The sequence below is a fragment of the Chlorocebus sabaeus genome, chromosome 15 (genome assembly GCF_047675955.1).
Source record: "Chlorocebus sabaeus isolate Y175 chromosome 15, mChlSab1.0.hap1, whole genome shotgun sequence".
NCBI classification, from domain to species: Eukaryota; Metazoa; Chordata; class Mammalia; order Primates; family Cercopithecidae; genus Chlorocebus; species Chlorocebus sabaeus.
Window position 1 is genome coordinate 53,067,575 of NC_132918.1, and position 14,778 is coordinate 53,082,352.

Genomic DNA, 14,778 nt, shown 5'->3' on the forward strand with positions numbered 1-14,778 from the left:
CCATTGAAAGTGGAAGGAACAGGGGATTTGGAATTCAGGGTCCTGGGTTTAACTTCTTGTTTTGTTGTTCACTCAGTTTCTCTGAGCCTCAGTTATGATATTTATTAAAGGAGACTAATAAGACCCTCTGCTCAGAAAGTGGTAATATATACAAGGCATCTGGCAGAGGAAGGACTGGGTAGCCCTGGTCTTCCCTTTCCCTATCTTCTCCCTCTTTCCTAATTCCCTGTGTTGCTGACTGTTCCTTGCACAGGTCATTCTTTCTCACCTAACCACAACTGTTCATCACTTTCCTCCACTTGGCATGTTCTCCCTTCTTCTCTCCTTCAGTTACCAGAGCTAGGTTGCTAAACCAACAGCCTCACTGGCTTCCATCTGACTTCCGGTTAGATTTTGTCTTTGGTGTCCTATTGTTTCACTCCTGGTTTCTGATATAAGTTCTCTGAGCCACAAGGAGTTTCCCATTGGACCAGTTCATATAATGCCTTTCCTATCTCCTCACTAGTCAAAGTCCTGCAGGGTTTTGTGGGAAGGGATGGGTTGCCTAGGGATGGGGTAAGTCCAAGTTCTATGTGGAGAAGAATAAAGAAAAAAACTCCACCAGCTGGGCGTGGTGGCTCATGCCTGTAATCCCAGCACTTTCAGAGGCCAAGATGGGCAGATCACGAGGTCAAGAGAAAAAAAAAATTAGCGGGGCATAGTGGCACACGCCTGTAGTCCCAGCTACTCCGGAGGCTGAGGCAGGAGAATCGTTTGAAACCAGGAGGCGGAGGTTGCAGTGAGTTGAGATCATGCCACTGTACTGCAGCCTGGTGACAGAGCAAGACTCCGTCTAAAACAACAACAACAACAAAAACAACAACAACAACTCTACTTTCCTTTTCCATTATAGGCGTCTGGCCTGAAACAGGTTTGCTATATAGCAAAACATCAAAAACAAAGCCAAAAGACAAATGACAAACGGGGGCAAATAGGCAAAGGGTTAATATCTTAATCGGTCTCATATATAAATAACATTAAATCAGATTTGGAGCTTTTATTAATATCATGGACAGCCATTTTGATTTTTGCATTGAGACCGTAATCATAACTTAAAATGACTGTAGGATTGTCTACTAACTAAGAGTGAGCAGAAAAATCATGGACCTGCTGGAGTTTTCATCTAGTTGCAGAAGAAATTTACACATCCACTGAACAAATTTTAAAATGACAATAAAAGACCCAAAGTAAAACTGTATTTTATTATGACAACAGTGGTGTCTATTAAATGCATTGATCACACCCAGTATTCTGTAACCTTTTTATCTTTTACTTAATATACCACAGAATTTTAAAAATTCACGTACATCAAGATTTACCTCAAACTTTTGATTCCTTAAATAACTAAAAGTAGATCTACTGTTTGATCTAGCAATCCCACTACTGGGTATCCACCCAGAGGAAAAGAAGTCATTATATGAAAAAGATATTTGCACACACATGTTTATAGCAGCACAATTTGCAATTGCAAAAATATAGAACCAGCCCAAATGCCCATGATTCAACTAGTGGATAAGGAAAATGTGGTATATATATACACCATGGAATACTACTCAGCCACAAAAAGGAAGGAAATAATGACACTTGCAGAAACCTGGATGAAATTAGAGACTGTTATTCTAGGTGAAGTAACTCAGGAATGGAAAACCAAATATTGTATGTTCTCACTCATATGTGGGAGCTAAGCTATGAGGATGCAAAGGCATAAGAATGATACTTTGGACTTTGGGGACATGGGGGAAAGGGTGAGGGGTGGCGAAGGATAAAAGACTACACATTGGGTACAGTGTATACTGCTCAGGTGACGGATGCACCAAAATCTGCTCAGGTGATGGATGCACCAGAATCTCAGAAATCACCACTGAAGAACTTATTCATGTAACCAAATACCACTTGTTTCCCAACAACCTATTGAAATAAAAAAATAAAAAATAAAAAAGATTTTCCACCATGTAACTCTATTCTTTATTCAGTCAATTCCATATTAATGTATGTTTAGTCCTTTCCAATGTTTTTTCTTATAAAGAAGAATGATATTGGTATCTTAAACCCTTAATATTCCCCCACTTCTTTCATTATTTTCTTAGGATATATTTCTCAAAGTGAAGTATTTTGTATGAACATTTAAAAAAGCATGTTTAAAATTTTGATATATTATTCTATCAAAAAGTTAGATCAGCTTACACTCTTGCTAACAAACTATGCTTAATGACAAATTTCCATAGCCTTGAAAACTGAAGATCATCAGTATTTTTATTATTTTCAAGAGAGAATGGGTAGAAGTAATGTCTTAGTTTAACCTATAAGTTCTTGGATTATTGTCTGCTGATAAGCACCTTTTTCTGCATTTGTAGGCATTTTAAATTTCTTCTCTTTTCATTTTCTTGTTCATGTTGGTGAAGAAAGTTTTAATCTGATTAATAATTCCATTACAAGGTTGTGTTTTAATATCTTCTTTTGGTGAAATTAATGTCAAATTGGTGGGCAGAGGTCTCTACCCCCCAATTATATATAAAATTAATGCTTCCAATTACTGTTTTAGATTAGAGTACTTTTCTGATTCTTATCTTCTGTGTAACTCAAGGCTTTATAGTATTTCCATTTTTTAAAGAGTGTGAGTGTAGCATGAAGCTCACTCAGACAGAAATAAGCTTGTTAACATGGACTTCGGTGGGGGATGGAGGGTGGTGCTGCTAACCTAGTTGGACACTCTGTGGGTACCCACTCATTGATTTGCAAAGTCAGGCAGTCCAAGTCGATCTGATATAATTTCGGGGGATGTTTATAAAAACTACAAAGAAGTTTGTTAGTGAGACAGCTTACTCTTTCACCGTATCATTAACAATAAATATATACATCTGGTCAATTTTAATTTTCCTCACTGAGGAGTTTCTGAAAGACTTCACCTGCAATGATGTCTGGAATGCCCATTCCTGGTCTGTTTGCAGTGACCGGGTTTCTGGGGACCTTCTCTGTATGTCTCAGCAGCATGTCCTTACACTAAGTCCACCGTTTGCCATTGACACCAATTTTGTGCTGTTTTCCTCAGGTTTCAGGTCAGCATAATCAGAATAAAGTTCAGGTTTTTTCCTTCCCTCTGGTATGTTTTGCACAATGCAGTGAGGGAACTGAATCCATAGGGTGCAAGCCCAAGACAGCTCTCCTTGCCCATGGTCCACCCTAACCTAGCCTTGGGGTATTTTTTTCCTTGCTTGCGGATGACTACACTCTAAGTAGGCCCAATATCTTTCCAAATCATTCTTAGATGGCAAAAGGTCCTTTAAGTCGGAGTAACCAAAACACAGCCACACCTCAACATGTCCCATCTAACTATGGTGTATCCGGGTATATTTGACAATCCGACAGGATTGTTCATATTTCCTCCCTCTATACGACCACATTATCTTCAGTAATAATCATAAAATGAAGCAAATCATCATAATGGCCAAAGAAGAAATATAGACAGTTAAATTTTTCTTTTATTAAACTTCTCTGTATAATAATGAAGGTAAACAAAAAATAACAATAAAAATATCATACAGAAAGGAGAAAAGTAATGAACTATTGCTTTGTACATATACTAGGATTTTTTAAAGAAAAAATTACACTGCAATCTGCATTCTTTTACAATTTAAACACAAGAAAAACTCCAGGTTGTCTCATAGAATGACAGAATTGAAGTGACACTCTGTTCTTCGTCTTTACAGTAACCATGCTATCATTGCTTATTTCAAATCTTTTGATTAAATGCAGAAATATGTAGTACCACAGGAGCTGGAGATAGTAAACTGTGCCTGAAGCAAACATGAATGATTCTCAACCCTGAGGAACTTGTTCTTGAAACAAATGTATGTAGCTAAGACCCAGTGTGTTGGGACCAATTGGACAGGTGGGAACTTTCTGAATTAACTTCTCTGTAGAAAATATTTATTCAAAGGGGAATAGTAGCAATGTACTAATTTGAAACTTACCACAGCAATTGTTTAGACATTAAACCAACAAAATATATTTTGGAGAGGAATATTTATCATGGGCGGTATATAGAAATGCTGCAAAATGATCATGAAAAGCAGACTAACTTTGAGTGAATTTAATCACGGCTTTTAAAGTATCCACAGATGATTCATCCTTGATGCCTTGGTACCATGTAAGCTCCTGAACTTGGATTCAACCTCAGAAAAACATGAGCAGAAGGCCCAGTTTCTGTTATTGAGTGAAAAGGGCTGAAGGTAAAAATAATCCTCAATTATTAAATGAAGAGTTATTTTCTTAAACATCTGCGTTTGTAGTTGATGATTAGTACTCAGTTACTTGTTCAATAGAAACTGCTTCTTGGTGCTGTTGAGGCAGGTAGGATGCAGGACTCGGACGCTGGGCCAAATTGAGGACTAGCTAAAACAGGCACAGGGTGGAAATAGCTTTCCATAAGACATGCCCACCAGTGTGGCAAGTCAGTTTACCATTGCCATGGCAACACTCAGAAGTTACTGTCCCTTTCCCTGGCAGTGACCTGACAACCCGGAAGTTACCACCCTTTGCTTAGAAATGTCTGCATATCTGCCCTGTAATTTGCATGAAATTAAAGGTGGGTGTAAATATGACTGCAGAACTGCCTTTGAGCTGTTTGCTACTCTGGGCACACTGCCTACAGGGTAGCCCTGCTCTGCAAGGAGCAGCACCTCTGCTGCTGCTGTACACTGCTGCTTCAATAAAAGTTGCTGTCTGATACCACTGGCTCACCCCTGAATTCTTTCCTGGGCAAAGCCAAGAACCCTCCCAGAATAAGCCCTGATTTGGGGGCTTATCTGCCATGCATCAGTGTGATTTTCCCTCTTGCTGTCATCTGAACACTGGGTCTTCTTTCTGTATGGTGCAGTTTTTCTTGCATGAAAAGAAGAGATTTTAAACTCTTATTTTAGAGAGAAGAATCACTCTGTGAATGGGATCCAAACCGAACGTGGATGCTGCCTGGGCAGAGGCATGAATATGTAGCTCCGGCACACAGTCTGCACATAATTCAGGGGACATCCACGTTCATTGTCAAGTGGGTCACAGAGTCTTTTTCACTCCCTCCACAATGCTTTTGTTTGGGGCCTTCCATACTACCCTCATCTTTGACAATTCCTGGCCTGAGGCTGCTCCAGAAACCTCAAATGGCAAGTAGGCCACTGATTCTAAATATCTTAATTCTGCAAAAGCACTGATCTGAATATCTGTGACAGAGAGAGAGGGGCCTGCTATTGTAGAGGAGGTGCTCTCTCAGAGCAATGGAAATTTTTCTGAATGGTGAAATCCAATGTGGCTTTGCAAATGACCGCTGTGAGTGTGAGTCTTCAATCAGGATGCCTCTTTGGTGGTGTGTCAGCATGCAATTATCTTGAAAGTCCTCAGTGGGAGGCACAATCGGTATGGTCCCCCACTGGGCCTGATAACTCTCCAAGGCCTCCCTGGGGTGTGGTGCCCATGCCAAGAAGGCACTGCAGCAATTAAAGAAGGTTTTCTCCCTGAGCTCTGGGGTATATTTATCTTCAAGCTAATGTTACAGTTGGTGCTTCCTTTTGCCAAGCTTCAAAACAACTGGGCCTCCTATTCCTTCACAGCCTCATAACAGTGAGAGGAGAGTAAAAAAAAAATCTTCCTTCTGGTAAGAAGGGAAGAGCGCTAGTTGAATATCCATTAGATTCGATAAGTCAGCCTCATTTCAAAGGCATCCTTGCCTATCGCGGGTCCTGCTGAAGCTGTGACCTAGAAGAGACTCTGGGCCTTTTGTCCCCAAGGACTGGTGGAAGGAAGCCTGAGCGGCCGGGATGATGCCCTGCTGGACAATGGGGAGCATTGACGAAGTGCTCCCATTTATTGGCTGAGCGACTGCATCAGTCATTCATTCACAGGCACAAGGTCTAAATTGCAGAACCAATTAACAGCACTAATAGCCCTTGCCTGAATTAATCTTTGAGACAAAAGGGAGGAGAAGTGGAAGTGCTATTAGCAAATCAAGCTGTACCATCCCTGCTTTATTGCGGAAATCTCAGTGTCTGTATGTGGCTATTGTGCGCTGACTGCAATTACAGCCCTCATTTAAAAATGATTAAGTGGTTATAATTATTTTTCAATTAAAACTTATATCTTCCATTTATGCAACATTTCAGACTTCAATTAAACTTCTTTTTAAAAGTGCTACTGAACTAAAAGATTCCTGTTGCCTCTTTTGCCAGGAAACCCTAAACTCAATCCAGATAGGGTTTTGATTTCCAGCCTTTGGAATTAGTTATATTAAATTTAGACATTGTGATGAAAGTTAACAAGCAATAAAATTTGCAGTGCCTGTTGGAGGTGATCACCACCATCACCATCACCTCATGGGTGCGGAGGAGAGAGACAGTTCCAGGCTCTCCTTGGGGAGGCCCGAGAAATTTGTGACTACTGAGAAGAGAAAGGTGTCCTTGTCATCAAAAGGTAGTGTCACTAGAAAAACTGCTGCCTGAGGTCCGATATTTAGAGCAGCAACCTCAGCTGTGGTCTTGTGACAGTAATGAGTTACTGTAAGAAAAGTGTGACATTTTGAGCAATTTACTTTGTTTAAAAACTAGAGCAGTTTCAGGGTTTTCCTTGTAAATCCGTCTTATTTGCCTTCAGTGTTCTTTCTTGAGGAGTAGAGAAAGGAATTGTTAGGAATGATGCTTATACCATGGCTTATTTTATCTTGGTGCCACCCATAATCAGAGCAGCTTCTTGGGACTATGACCCTCATGGAGACATCACAGTTGTGTGTGTGGTGGTGGAGAAAAGAGCTGGGAATCTTTAGGGTCTAGAGGTTCCAATCAGGACTATTTTATGGAGCTCTGCTCACCAACTTTAGTGAGCACCAGGTTTGTGGAAGCGATTCTTGGGTTCAGAGAAGCAGTGGAAGGTGTTAATTGTTATCCTGATACTGGACAACCTTGGACTCTTATTTTAACTGGTTCTTCTGAGTTAATGACGTCAGTGTTGTTCTATGCTGTTGAAGAAATGCATGTTGCCTGTAATGAGTTTTAGAATCGCACAATTAAAAAAAATAATTTATAATTCTTGTTCCTTAGTAATAATGTCCTGGTTTCTCTGACCCAGTTATAGCACAAGGAAGGAAAATTATGTCTAAGGAAATGGAAGGCGATCGCTGTAATGAAATCTTGAGCCTGTACTATGGACCAGACCCTGTCCAAGTAACTCAGACAAAACTTATGGCCCCTCCTTGCAAGGAAGAGATGTACTATGGCAATATATTTTTCCCTTTTTAAAAAGAAAATAAAATGTCACCTGCTATTGTTTATTTCTCCAAAGTACCTTTAACATTTATGCTTATACAATATGTTAACTGTAGAAGAATAGAAAATCTGGGAAATAAACCTAAGCAAAAAAGCAAATCAAATCAAATTACCTGTGACCAGTGTTGAAGATTTCATGTAATACCTCCTACTATTATATTTCTCATTAAAGTTAGATCCCTTGAACATTTGATCGGCCCATAGCCACAGGACAGATGAGCTGCGTGTTATCCTTCTTGTGTGAATTGTAGCCAGGGTCAGGGGAAAGGACCCAGGTTTCTATTGAATTTTATGTGTTTGGGTAGGTAGGGAGTGCTCGAGACAAAGAAACCTATGAGAACCTCTGGATTCAGAGGAGAGTGAGGAATTGTACTTGGTGCAGACCAGCATGAGAAACAAGAATGGTAGTCAACACCTAGCAGCAAGCAGGGAGCTGGGTTAAGAGACTCTGGATTTTTTTTTTTTTCTTTAATATATAGGCCATGCAGGGCTGGCAGCAGAGCAAATAGGGCCCTGATGACTGAGAGAAGCTGAAATATTTGGAAGTGCATTTTTCCCTGTTAGTATTTTTGAGAAAGCTTGTTATAGCTTAATCACTATTTTTGATTTTCAGTTATATATCTGCCTTTTGAAAATGTCTCTACTATTTCCTACTAAACTGACCAGTTTACATCAGTTATTTTAGAGTTTATATAACAGACCTACGATGTAGATGTTTCACAAGCTAAGTTTTCAGATGGGATTAGAGAAGTTGTTCAGAGAGGCTAAGAATTTTGTTCCTGTTTACATACCTAAGATGTGACAGAGCTGGATTTACTTGTCTGTCTTAGCATCAGTACCACTCTTCCTTAACGATAATGATTTCATAGAAAATTGGATACATGGTAGGACAAGGACCTCCCTCCCCAGTCCCGCCCCGTGTTTCCTTCTTTCCCTAACCATGCACCTGTTCCTTTTCTTCAAATCAGTTGTCCATTTTCTTGTGCTTTTACTCTTCTCTGTGAATTTAAGGATGAACTCGTCACAATCCATAAATAAAACCCCTGTTGGGATACTGATTGAATATTGATTGGAAAAACATTAAACTTATAGGTTACTTTGGGGAGGATTTGACATCTTTATGAGATTAAGTCTTTTTGTCTGTGAATCTGGAGTATCTCTATTTATTCAGATCTTCTTTCATGTACTTTAATAAAATTTAATATCTTTTTCCCACAAAGCACATCTATTTATTACAAGGCTCCTTACAGATTTTTACATTTTTGTGTTGTGAATGGAATTTTTCTCTATTATCTTTTTCAATTGATTATTACTGTTGTATAGAACTTCAGTTGATTTTTGTATATAAATTTTGTCTCTAGCGAGCTTGCTAAATTATCTTATTTGCAAATAAAGACAGTTTTGTTTCTTCTTTTCAACTTTTATATGTGTATTAGAAATGAATTGCTTGCATTCAACAAAACAGTGAATAAAAGCAATGATGTGGGCATTTTTTCCTTGTTCTTGTTTTAAAGGGACAACCTCTAATGTTTCATTATTAAGTATATTATTTGCTTTAGGTTTTGATGAATGCCTGTCTAAGGTTAAATAAATTATTTCTCTGTCTAATTTGCTAGAAGTTATTTTTAATTCTGAAAAGATTGACCTTCATCAGTTCTTTCTCTGTAGTTGTTGAGATGACCACATAGTCCTTCTTATTCAGTCTCGTGCCATGGTATATTATATTACTTTCTTTGCATTCCTGGGATATGCCCTACATTGTCATGATAAACTGTTGAATTCAGTTTGATAATATTTTACCTAAGATTTTTTCCATCCACTTTTATAAATGAGATTGACCTGTAGTTTCTGCCCTCCCTGTCTTCCTCTCTCCCTTCTTTCCTTCCATGTCTTTCCACTAAGGGTATGCTTACCCCCTCCCTGAGTTGATTTTTATCTTTTCATCTTTTCCTATTCTTTGGAGCAGTTTGTGTGTGATCAAGATCATTTATTTGGTGCACATTTATTAAGTGCTGACTATGTGCCAGGCCCACTTCTAGTCACTGGGATGTAGCAATGGACAAGCAATGGTCCCATTAACATTTAAAAGATTCTCCTGGCTCTAGGTCTTTGGAAGTGTGGAAGAGTCTTTTGATTTCCAATTTAATTTCTTTCATGTTTTTTTGGTTTATTCAGGCTTTCTATTTTTCTTCAGTTTTTTGTTTTTAGATTTTTCCTAGGAACTTTTCTAATATGTATACTTACTAATGTATTGAGATAAATTTATTTATAATATTAATTTATGATTTTTAATCTCAACTGTAGATGTAGCTTTGTCCTTCCCCCCCGCCCATAACATTGCTTATTTCTGCCTTTTCACTTGCTCAGTCTTGTTAAAGGCTTATCTATTTTGTTATTGTTAAACTCATTTTATTAGTGTTTGCAAGGAACCACCTTTTAGCTCTTAATTTCTGCCTTTTACTATTTTCTTATATTTCTTTTACAAAAATTTCTGTTTCCAGCTTTTTGAAATGATCACATAATTAATTTATTTCCAATCTGCCAATTAAAAAGTACATCTCTCTATTATTCCCATTGGAAGAAACTAGGACTACTTCAAGAACGGCTGAGTTGAGATTGGGGGCAGAAAATATACAAAATGAGCCCAGAACATCTGTCACAATAGATAACAAAGGAGCTATCAAAGACTACCAGGGTCATAACAATAGGACTCTGAAGCCTAATTAAAGAGGTTCATTCTCACTGGCCAAAAATGGGACAATATGACCATCACAAAGAATAATATCTGCAGAGAATTGAAATACATCATGTATATTAAAATCCATGAGCCTATAATGATACTAAAATATCCCTCATGGTGATCTTTGGTATTAAGGTATTAACTCATTATTAAGAAACCCATTACAAAGGGAAATTGTCAGTATTTATCCTGTTTTTCCTATATAGACTTTTCCTAGGAGTAACTAAGTAGTTGAGGGAAAGTTCTCTTTAGAATAAGTTTAGTTGATAAACAAAGAATGGTATGTTTAGGATAGCATCCTTTTGCAGTCCTCAGTGAATATACGAAGGTAGGCAATAATCCTTAATGCCTGCTAAAGCCTCCTGATTTGATGCCTTGGGAAGTACACACCACCACCTATGAAATATTCTAGCCAAAAATTTAAACCTTGATTGAATCAGATTTCAGCATCTAAATAATAGTGTATGGGAAGCACAGGAAACCAAGCAACATGTTAAATGACCCCATGGGGATGGAACCAGTAAAATCCAGACTGGGAAATTCCACATGAAAAACCAGCAGGCTTTTTCAACAGACAATTAGCAAGGAGAAAAAAACAAGAGGAAGTAAAATCTATAGATTAAAGGATACCTAAAAGACATACAAGCCAAATACAATAACCAGACCTTGTTTGGAATCCTGATTCAAACAAGCTGTATAAAAATTATAAAGAAATTAGGCTGGGTGCAGTGGCTCAAGCCTGTAATCCCAGCACTTTGGGAGGCTGAGACGGGCGGATCTCGAGGTCAGGAGATCGAGACCATCCTGGCTAGCACGGTGAAACCCCGTCTCTACTAAAAAATACAAAAAACTAGCCGGGCGAGGTGGCGAGCGCCTGTAGTCCCAGCTACTCGGGAGGCTGACGCAGGAGAATGGCGTGAACCTGGGAGGCGGAGCTTGCAGTGAGCTGAGATCCTGCCACTGCACTCCAGCCTGGGTGATAGAGCAAGACTCCGTCTCAGAAAAAAAAAAAAAAAAAAAAAAAATATATATATATATATATATATATATATAAAGAAATTATTATTAGTTGTTTTAGTTGTGATGATAGAATTGCTGTTTGGTTAAAAAAGAGAGATGCATATCTTTTAGAGATATATACCAAAGTATTTATAGATGAAATGTATGATATATTTTGCTTCAAAATATTCCAGGATGATCAAATGCTGATAATGGTTGAAATTGGATGTTAGGTATATAAAGGCTCATTATACTCTCTTCTCTACTTTTGTATATACTTGAATTTTCTTGTAATTAAAAAAAAAATCTAAGGTTTTAAATTAACCTCTCAGTAGTAATTCAGCTCTATCCTACTAATTTTCCAGGTAGTACATTTATTGTTGCTTAGTTCTAAACAGTTTTTTCATTTCCATTGTGAATTTTTTCTTTAAACAATAAATTTAGTGATGCATTTGTATATATACACACATTTAACTTATTGTTCATTTCTGATTTAATTGTATTATATCAAAAATTGTCTTCATTGCATTGATTTTATTTCATTAAAATCATTATTTATTTAATAAATGTTGATATAAATATATTTATTATTATATATTATAAATTATGATATAAAAATAATTATATTATATATAATTATTATATATCATACAAAATTATATACAATATAAATTATAAACATAATATAAATTATAAATATAATATAAATATAAATAATTATTTATTTAAATCAATTCATTGCATTGATTTTGAAATTACTTGAGACTTCTTTTGTTATCTAATATAAGGTTAAGGCCAAGTGAAAAAAAAAATTTTATTTATTTATTTATTTATTTTATTTTATTTTTTATTATACTCTAAGTTCTAGGGTACATGTGCACAACGTGCAGGTTTGTTACATATGTATACATGTGCCATGTTGGTGTGCTGCACCCATTAACTCATCATTTATATTAGGTATATCTCCTAATGCTATCCCTTCCCCCCCTGCCCCACAATAGGACCCGGTGTGTGATGATCCCCTTCCTGTGTCCAAGTGATCTCATTGTTCAATTCCCACCTATGAGTGAGAACATGCGGTATTTGGTTTTCTGTTCTTGCAATAGTTTGCTGAGAATGATGGTTTTTCAGCTGCATCCAAGTCCCTAAAAAGGACATGAACTCATCTTTTTTTATGGCTACAAAAAATAATTTTTAAAGGAAATGTTGCATTTGAATTTGTGAAAAAAAGTATTATTTATTTTATGGGTTCAAAATCCTTCTTTATATTGATTAGATCAACGTGCTAATTTTGTTGTTCTTTATTCTTATAATATTTTAATTTACTTGGTTTATTCTTTTTGATAGAGCTGTGTTAACATTTCCAGGTGTGATTATAGATTCTTTAATTTTGTTTGTAATTTTATAACTTTTTGTACTTATTGAGCCTATGTAGTTAGTTTTCATTTTATTTCTTAAGTCTATTCTGGTTATCTAGGTAGCTTATCTGTGTGACATAACACAACCACCATTTTTGTTACGCTCATGGATTCTGAGTCAAGAATTTGAGCAGAGAATGGCAGAACTGGTTTTCTTTCTTGGTGCCACATGGCACTTAGTCTAAAATTGATCACATAATTGAAGTAAAACACTCCTCAGAAAATGCAGACGAACTGAAGTAACAACAAACGGTCTCTCAGATTACAGCACAATCAAATTAGAACTCAAAACTAAAAAACTCACTCAAAACCACACAACTACATGGAAATTGAACAACCTGCTCCTGAATGACTCCTGGGCAAATAATAAAATTAAGGCAGACGTCAAGAAGTTCTCTGAAACTAATGAGAACAAAGAGACAATGTATCAGAATCTCTGGAATGAAGCTAAAGCAATGTTAAGAGGGAAATTTATGGCACTAAATGTCCACATCAAAAAATTAGAAAGATCTCAAATCGACATCCTAACATCGTAACTTAAAGAACCATAGAATGAAGAGCAAACAAACCCCAAAGCCAGCAGAGGACAAGAAATAACCAAGATCAGAGCAGAACTGAAGGAGATAAAGACATAAAAACCCTTCAAAAAAATCAACAAATCCAGGGGCTGGTTTTTTGAAAAAAATTAATAAAATAGATAGACCACCAGTTAGACTAATAAAGAAGAAAAGAATCAAATAGACACAATTAGAAATGATAAAGGGGATATCATCACTGACCCCACAGAAATATAAACAACCATCATAGAATACTATAATCATGTCTATGCATATAATCTAGAAAATCTAGAAGAAATGAATAAATTCCTGGATGTATACACTCTCCCAAGACTGAAACAAGAAGAAGTTGAATCACTGAATAGACCAATAATGAGTTCTGAAACTGAGGCAGTAATAAATAGCCTACCTACCAAAAAAATCCCAGGGCCAGATGAATTTATAGCTGAATTCTACCAGAGATACCAAGAGGAGCTGATACCATTTATTCTGAAAATATTCAAATAATTGAAAAGGAGGGACTCCTCCCTACTCATTTTATGAGGCCAGCATCATCCCAATACCAAAACCTGGTGGAGATACAACAAAAAAAGAAAACTTCTGGCCAATATACCTGATTAATATCAATGCAAAAATCCTGAATAAAATACTGACAAACTGAATCCAGCAGCACATCAAAAAGCCTATCCACCATGATCAAGTTGACTTCATCCCCAGGATGCAAGATTGGTTCAACATATGCAAATCAATACATATGATTCATCACATAAACAGAACTAAAGATAAAAACCACATGATTATCTCAATAGAAGCAGTAAAGGCCTTCAATAAAATTCAACATCTATTCATGCTAAAAACTCTCAATAAACTAGATATTGAAGGAACATACTTCAAAATAATAAGAGCCATTTATGACAAATCCACAGGCAATATCATACTGAATGGGCAACAGCTAGAAGCATTCCCCTTGAAAACTGGCACAAGACAAAGATGCCCTCTCTCACCACTCCTATTTAACATAGTATTGGAAGCTCTGGCCAGGGCAATCAGGAAAGAGAAAGAAAGAAAGGGTATTCAAAGAGGAAGAGAGGAAGTCAATTGTCTTTGTTTGCAGATGACACAATCCTATATCTAGAAAACCCCATCGTCTCAGCCTCAAAGCTTCTTAAACTGATAAGCAACTTCAACAAAGTCTCAGGATACAAAATCAATGTGCAAAAATCATAAGATATACACCTATATTCCTATACACCAACAACGGACAAGCAGAGAACCAAATTATAAATGAACTCCCATTCATAATTGTTACAAAGAGAATAAAATACTTAGGAGTACATGGAAGTGAACAACCTTTTCAAGGAGAACTACAAACCACTGCTTAAGGAAATCAGATGGGACACAAACAAATGGAAAAACATTCCATGCTCATGAATAGGAAGGATCGATATCATGAAAATGGCTATACTGCCCAAAGTAACGTATAGATTAAATGCTATTCCCATTAAACTACCATTGACATTCTTCACAGAATTAACAAAAACTATTTTAAAATTCATATAGAACCAAAAAATGGCCTGTATAGCCAAGGCAATCCTAAGCAAAAAGAACAAAGCTGGAGGCCTGACACTACCTGACTTCAAACTATACTACAAGGCTACAGTAACAAAAACAGCATGGTACTGGTACCAAAACAGTCATATAGGCCAATGGAACAGAAGAAT